Below are 8719 nucleotides of genomic sequence, written 5' to 3'. Positions count from 1 at the left end.
AATTTTAATGGATTTCATCTCATAAAAATGTAGCAAGTTATGGTCTTCGGAAGTTGACCTCCAAACTAGGGTTCAGACAAAATGACCTATAATTGTTCACCATAAAAAACGACTTTCCAAGCAAAACTAGCTCTTTACCTAAACACGAAAGTTGTTTGTAATGTCATTTTGAGTAACGTTTATCTTGGAATAATTTTCATATGACAAAAATTGTAGGAGACAGGGTCTAGGAAACCCCAGTTTTGACTAGTTGACTTTCTATGGTCAACCACCATCAACCATCTTGCTAGCTTGATATTCTCTTGACTTTTGGGACTCATGTAGGATCATATATGCATAAGATGATGTAGTGTGAAGTATCCCTTGAAATATTTGATCAATTGTTGAAGAAACTTGTTAAAGAAGTCACACAAGATAACCAAATGAATTAGGGTTTCCAAGGCAAACAAATTCCAAACTCTTGGTGATTTCTTGATAAAAATGATATGTGAAGATCATAGGGCTCCATATATGATGCCTAAAACCAATGTGAACCATCTCTTGATTGAACTCCTTTCATTAAGGGTCTTAAACCTTAGGTATGAGCTGGATATAACATAAGTGAGCACACACACTACCTACAAAAGTAACAAACTATAAATTGACATATTTTTTGTATTTTGGTTAGTAAATAACAAAGTATGATACCATCAAAAAATTTGCTTGGTGATCTCTCTCAATGCAAACCCAATGAATGAGGGGTAAGGAGGATGCCAAGGTGTGATCCCAATGCTAATGCATATGATGAGATAGCATGAGGGATCTTATGGTCAAAATTGGGGTCTTACAGCTTCCCCTATTTGAGAGAATTCTAGCTGAGGAGATGGAGATTAGAATCTTCGTATCGACTCAGTAGAATGGACTTAAATAACAACATATAGAGACAAATTTTGGTCCCTAAGAGACCTCATGATGCATATGATATGAATGTTAAAAATAATCTCTGTGGGGGAAAATATTGCCGCAGAGGAAAAGAATCTGGAGAGACTGAAAGTCCATAGGAGCACAATGCATTCCATAAGGAAAACTCGTTGGGGAGACAGAGACTCTAGGGATAAAAAGTTGTGCGTAGGCCAGGCTACGACTTAAAAACTGCTGGAGACACAAAGGAGATTCCATGAAAATAAATCAATGGAAAGACTTGGTCAGGGACAAAGAAGAAAATATACAGAGAGAATGGGTAGATCAGAACACAATTGAAATACTCGAATCAAATAGGGAGATGGTGACTTCGCTTAGGAAATACACACCCAAACTCAACTGGCCAAGAATGAACTTTAACACAGGAGTACCAGAAGTATATTATCCATTACCGGTTACTGGGTAGGAGGATAGCATAATCTGACAGAGAGACATCTGTTACCGGTTAGGGTAAACATATCAAGGATGACTCGCTGAGGAAAAAGAGGTGTATTCGTTACTGGTTACTGGGTAAGAACAACCTGCTAGGAAAAATATCAAATAGGATTTACAACTACTGGTTCCTGAGCAGGAGACCAAAGAAAGAGAAAATTCGTCACTGATTAAAGTGAACATATCAAGGATACACTGAAAGGAAGAATATTTGTCATCAGTTAAGATGAACATATCAAGGATAGACTTGTCGGAGAAAAGTAGGAATTACATCTATCAGTTACTGGATAGAATACCGAAAAGAGAATATATGCCATCAGTTAGGATAAACATATCAAGGATAAACTCAGCAGGGGAAAGCAGGATTTACAACTATCGATTACTGGGCAGAAGACCGCAAAGAGGAGAAAATCTGTCATCGGTTAGGATGAACATATCAAGGATTAACTCTCTGGGAAATGAAATAGGGATTACAGCTACCTTTTTACTAGGTAGAAAACCAAAAGGGGAGAAAATCCGTCATCGGTTAATATGAACATATCAAGGATTAACTACCTGGGAAACGTAAAACGGATCCGCTGGGGAAAAAATACGAGGAAGTAGATTACTTTTACCGGATAGTGGGTAAGAGTAAGGTACTCATAAATCGAGAAGAATATTACCAATTACTGGGTAACAAACTTCCTAGGAACCAAAACATTTATCTAGGTAAGAGCTAGAAAGAAACGGTCAAACGAAGACTCGACCCGGTGCGGATATAACTCGGGGGGGGGGGGGTGGTTCCATCCAGATAATCAACTGGGGAGGAAGCTGAAATAATAATCATCCACGAGGAAATAACTCAGTAAGGAATGAGAAAGGTTAAATTATTTCTGCTTAAGGGGCTGACACTCTACAATTGAGGGAGGACAAACGCACCAAATCTGCATGGGGAAGAATAATGTCACCATGGCAGAGGATCATAAAATAAGGAATCAAATGAAAAAACATGCACAATTAAATATATGATGGATAATTATACTGACAAAACAATCACAAAGTATATAGATGTCATTGATCTAAATCATCGCCACAACACTCAGCTAATCTGGACAGGGTGTAGGCATCTACTGGAGAAAAAGTTAGGGATGAACATAAATCATCCATCTTTGATCATCTCAAATCCTGATGAGGAAGGAGAAGAGATTTGTTGAGGATATGATTCATCAACTATGCGGGGAATTATAGGTAAACACCATACCGAATGAGAGATAACCTTGTAGAGGACCAAGAATACTGCTCAAGAATCAGTGCTGACGGGGATCAGGAGTGAACTCTACTGGAAACCTGAGGGAATCAAAGTCCGGTGCTGGATTTATGCAAACCATTGAGAATATACGTCTACAACTCAGTTGGGGAGGCGATTACAAAGCTTGGATGGAGAAACTGAATTGCCGTTGGGGAGGAAAAAGTGATCAAACCAACTGTTTGGGTAAGACCAACAATGTATCGCACTTTCAAGACTTACTTGTTCCTAGACTGCTGTTGATATTCCTTAATGAAATCGATTGCTTTTAAAAGTAATTGCTTTTATTATTCTAAGAAAAATGATTTTTATTATTTCAAAATTTCAAAATTATCATCATAAAAATTCAATTCTAATTAGCTGAATAATAAACAAGAGTAGAAACAATTGGATAAAAAGCTCAACTTTATTTAATAGAATGGTAGTCTGTAAATGACAAGACTCCATAGATCTTTACAAAAGTTGAAAAAATGGTAATTTACAGGGAAAGGGATACATTGATTATAATGATCATTATTCCTTCTACTGACTTCAATATCCACTGTGCTCTTGGCTTCGGTTGAGAATGGTGAATTAGAATTGACTGATTTGTTCAAGGTTGTTTCGAGACTGGAGATCAACTAAATGCAGTTACTTTCCATAATCCCTAATTTTTGCATAAATTTCCCCAAGGTGGGGTACTCAATCTATCCAGATAAATTTTTCTATTTTTTATGTCTCTAATTTTTGCTTGGATCGCCCTTTCGGGGTTTCAATCCACCGAGATGCTCATTTTTGCCTAAGTCGCCCTTTCCAGTTTTCAACTTAGCGAGTTATTCTTTTCTTTTTAGGCGAAGTATTTCTTGACTGCATCGGCATTCACATGGCGCATGAACTCTTCACCATCCATAGTTGTAAGAATCAAAGCACCGCCTGAAAAGGCTCTCTTAAAAACATATGGGCCTTCATAGTTAGGAGTCTATTTGCCCCTAACATATGGTTTGAAAGATAAAATCTTCTTGAGCACAAGGTCACGTTCTCTAAACACATGAGGCTTGACCTTCTTATCAAAAGCTTTCTTCATTCTCTGCTGATACAACTAACCCTGACACATGGTAGCCATCCTTTTCTCTTCAATCAAATTCAGCTGATCATACCTAGTCTGACACCATTAAGCTTCAGTCAACTTGGCTTCCTTCAAAACACGTAATGATGTCATCTCAACCTCTATTGGGAGCACAACTTCCATACCATAAATAAGTGAGAAAGGGGTTTCCCCTGTTGAAGTGCGGATGGATGTACGGTACCCATGCAAGGCAGATGGGAGCATCTCATGCCAATCCTTGTATGTCACAACCATTTTCTGAATGATCTTCTTGATGTTCTTATTCGTGGCTTCAACAGCCCCATTCATCTTAGGTCTGTAGGGAGAAGAATTATGAAGTGCAATCTTGAAGTCTTTGTAAAGAGCTTCCACCATATTATTATTCAAGTTCAATCCATTATCCGTAATGATCTTACTTGGCAGACCATACTGGCATATAATCTAATTTTTAATAAACCTCACAACAACTTGCTTGGTTACATTCGCATACGATGCCGCTTCAAACCACTTTGTGAAGTAATCAATAGCCACCAAAATGAAGCGATGTCCGTTCGAAGCTTTAGTCTCAATCATGCCAATCATATCAATTCCCCACATGGAGAAGGGCCATGGAGAGGAAATTACATTCAATAGTGTCGGAGGAACATGAATCTTATATTCATATATTTGACACTTGTGACATTTCTTCACAAACTTGCAACAGTCAGATTCCATTGTCAACCAATAGTAACCTGCTCTCAATGTCTTCTTTGCCATAGCATGTCCATTGAAATGAGTACCAAAGGAACCTTCATGGACTTATGTCATCAATAAGTCTGCTTTGTGTCTATCCACGCATCTGAGCAGAACCAAATCAAAGTTTCTCTTGTACAACACATCACCATTCAGGTAGATTTTTCCAGCTAATCTCCTCAAAGTCTTTTTATCTTTCAAAGATGCCCCAGGAGGGTAAATCTGACTTTGGAGAAAACACTTGATATCAAAATACCACGACTTTTCGTCTTTGACTTCTTCAACAGCAAACATATGAGTTGGCCTATCAAGATGCATCACAGTCAAATTAGGAACTTTATTCTAGAATTTCACCATAATCATTGAAAAGCCAACGTTGCAAGATCATCTGCCATCCGGTTTTCATCTCGAGGGATATGATGAAACTCAATCTTTATAAAGAAAGTTGAAATCCTCCTCGCATAATCTCTATATGGTATCAAACAGGGTTGATTCGTCTCCCATTCACCTTTGATCCGATTCACAACTAAAGTTGAATCTCCATAGATGTCAAGATATTTGATTTTGAGATCAATGGCCTCTTCAAGCCCTATAATGCAAGCTCCATATTCAGCCATATTATTTGTACACTTGAAAGTCAATCTAGTTGTAAATGGAAAATGAGTGCCTTGAGGAGTAATAATCATTGTCCCAATGCCGTTACCATATTGATTAACAACTCCATCAAATACCATGCCCCAACACGAACCAGGTTCTGGCCCTTCTTCAAGCAATGGTTCATCACAATCTTTCATTTTCAGGTACAAGATCTCTTCATCGGGAATATCATACTGCACTGACTGATAATCTTCAATTGGTTGGTGAGCCAAATGGTCAGCCAAGACACTACCTTTGATAGCTTTTTTAGATCGGTATTTGACATCATACTTAGATAATAACATCTGCCAACGGGTAATCCTTCTAGTTAAAGCAGGATTTTCAAAAATGTACTTGATTGGATCCATTTTGGATATCAACCCAGTAGTATGATTCAACATATATTGACGCAGACACTTAACAGCCCAAGCCAATGCGTAACAAGTCTTTTCAAGCATAAAATACCGAGTCTCACAGTCGGTGAATTTCTTACTGAGGTAGTAAATAACATATTCTTTCTTTCCAGTTTCGTCTTGCTGACCAAGAACACAACCCATACTTTCATCAAGCACAGTCAAATACATGATCAAAGGTCTTCCTTCAATAGGTGGAGACAGAATCGGAGGCTCAAGCAGATACTCTTTGATACAGTCAAAAGCTTTCTGGCAATCTTCGGTCTAATCACAAGACTGATCTTTCCGAAGAAGCTTGAATATAGGCGCACATGTGGTTGTCATATGCGATATAAATCATGAGATAAAATTCAAGCGGCCGAGAAAACCTCTGACTTGCTTCTTAGTTTTGGGCGCAGGTATCTCTTGTATTACTTTGACCTTGGCAGGAACAACTTCAATACCCTTTTCACTGACAATAAAGCCCAACAACCTAACCAGAACGAACACCAAAAGTACACTTATTGGGATTCAAGCGGAGTTTATACTTCCTTAAATGCTAGAATAACTTCAACAAATGCTTAACATGTTCTTCTTCATCGATTGATTTGGCAATCATATCATCGACATAGACTTTGATCTCTTTATGCATCATATCATGAAAAAGAATGGTCATGGCCCTCTAGTATGTTGCACCAACATTCTTTAAACCGAAAGGCATCACTCTATAACAGAATGTTCCCCATGGTGTAATGAATTTGGTCTTCTTCATATCTTCGGCTGCCATCTTGATTTGATTATAACGGGAAAATCCGTCCATAAACGAAAAGACTTTGAATTTAGTTGTATTCTCTACCAACATATCAATGTGTGGCAGAGGGAAATCATCTTTCAGAATAGCTTTGTTCAAATCTCTATAATCAACACACATACGGACTTTTCCATCTTTCTTCGGAACAGGAACAATATTGTCCATCCACTGTGGATACTCAGCGGTAACAAGAAAACCAACATCAATCTGCTTTTTCACTTCTTCTTTGGTCTTTACTGCCATATCGGGATGAGTCCTCCTCAACTTCTACCTCATTGACGGGCATTCTGGCTTCAACGACAATTTATGCTCCACAATCTCAGAATCCAGACCAGGCATATCTTGATAGGACCAAGCAAACACATCTGAATACTCTCGAAGAAGATCAATCAACCCCTTCTTAGCTTCTGGACACAGTTGAGACCCAATCTTGACTTCCTTTACATCATCTTCGGAACCCAAGTTGACTAACTCAATATGCTCTTCGAAGGTTGAATGGCTTTTTCCTTATGCTTAAATAAATAAGATAATTCATCAGATACTTCTTCATCATCAGTCTCCTCCTCAGCGTCAAACACAGGAAAATCAAAGTTTGGAGAGGGAGTAGGATCATTGTATTCAATGGGTTTGGGAACCAACCTGCATAATGATTTGATATTTTGATTTTAGAGAAGTGAATTGTAACCAAATGTTATGCAGATGGATAATTATTATTTATTTATTTATGTTTTTTGTGATTACCATTTTTAGAAAAGGAAAAATTAAAATAAAACATCATAGATGTGGATGAATAGAATTGCATTTTATTAATGATAATTGAGAAATTCCTAACAATGTTCACTTCTCCCTTAGGCATAGGAGAAGGATTTTTCTTAAAACATGAAAAACAAATTACTTAGAGCGACGGACAATAATAGGAGCGTCAACAGCAACCCAATTGTTGCAAGTTTGGCCATGCGTCACAAAGTTAGCGCAATCTTCGTCTTCATCATCCTCAATTACAGCAGATGAGTGTTGTTCATTACCATGAATGAACCCTCCACTACGGAAACTTGGTTGTACTTCTTCAGCTTTGACATTGAACGACCCTTGTTGAAAACCCAATCCGACCCTATTCTTGTTTTCAGCAACTTCTATCATATGGCCCCACTGGTCTGTACTGCCTGCCTCAATAGCTTTCTGAGCATCTTTGAAAGAAGACATGGGTGCCCCAGCTTTCTTCTCCTCAGCAACACACAAGGCTTGGAACGGAGTTCCAACCTCCTCCTCAGCTTCAACATATGTAAAAGATGACATATGGCTCACCAAAAGCGCTTTCTCTCCACCAACAACGACAAGCTTGTCGTTCTTCACAAATTTCAATTTTTGGTGTAGATTAGATGTTACAGCTCCTGCTTCATGAATCCATGGCCTCCCCAATAAGCAGCTATAGACCGGGTGGATATCCATTACTTGAAAAGTAATTTGGAAATCACTCGGACCTATCTTCACTAGGAGGTCCACTTCTCCAATGACGATTTTGCGAGAACCATCAAACGCTTTGACAATCACGTCACTATACCTCATCGGGGAACCTTGATAGGATAACCTGGACATAGTTGATTTCGGGAGTACATTCAAAGAACAACTAGTATCAACCAACACATTGGACAACGCATCCTCATTATAGTTCATTGAAATGTGTAATGCTAGATTATGATTTCTGCCTTCCTTAGGAAGCTCTTCATCACAAAAACTCATATTGTTACAAGAAGTAATGTTAGCCACAATGTGGTCAAATTGATCCACATTTACATCGTGCTCAACGTAGGTTTGCTCCAACACTTTTTGCAATGTTTCTCGGTGTGCTTCAGAATTCATCAACAGAGACAACACCGAAATCTTCGATGGAGTTTGGAGTAGCTGCTCTACCATATTAAACTCACTCCTCTTGATTAATCGTAGTACCTCATCATCATCATTAGGCTTTAGCTTGCTGGATTCACCTGACTGACAAACTGGAGCACTAACCGGATTGATCACAGGTACATCCACCTTCTAACTTACTGCAACCTCTTCTACATCCTTCGGAAAGACTGGGCCAAATACACGACCACTACGGGTCATCTTCACAATATCAGCTAGATTCACAATAGAATTTGTTGTAGGCAATGGAACCTCTTGACCATTCTCCACCATGGTGGCATTATACTGATAAGGCATAGCTTTATCGGATTTATATGGGACGGGGCCTGCTAACCGTATTACTAACGGTGATACTGATCTATGGACGTTGTTAATGTTGCTACTATCAAATTGAATTACTACCCGCTCAGGGGTCTTAAATACTGGCACAATTACATTGACATCATCTACTTCCCTTGACTAAAAAACTTGGATAAGCCTTT

This window comes from Lathyrus oleraceus, chromosome 4 (genome assembly GCF_024323335.1).
Source record: "Lathyrus oleraceus cultivar Zhongwan6 chromosome 4, CAAS_Psat_ZW6_1.0, whole genome shotgun sequence".
Classification (NCBI taxonomy): domain Eukaryota; kingdom Viridiplantae; phylum Streptophyta; class Magnoliopsida; order Fabales; family Fabaceae; genus Lathyrus; species Lathyrus oleraceus.
This window is presented reverse-complemented; position numbering follows the sequence as displayed.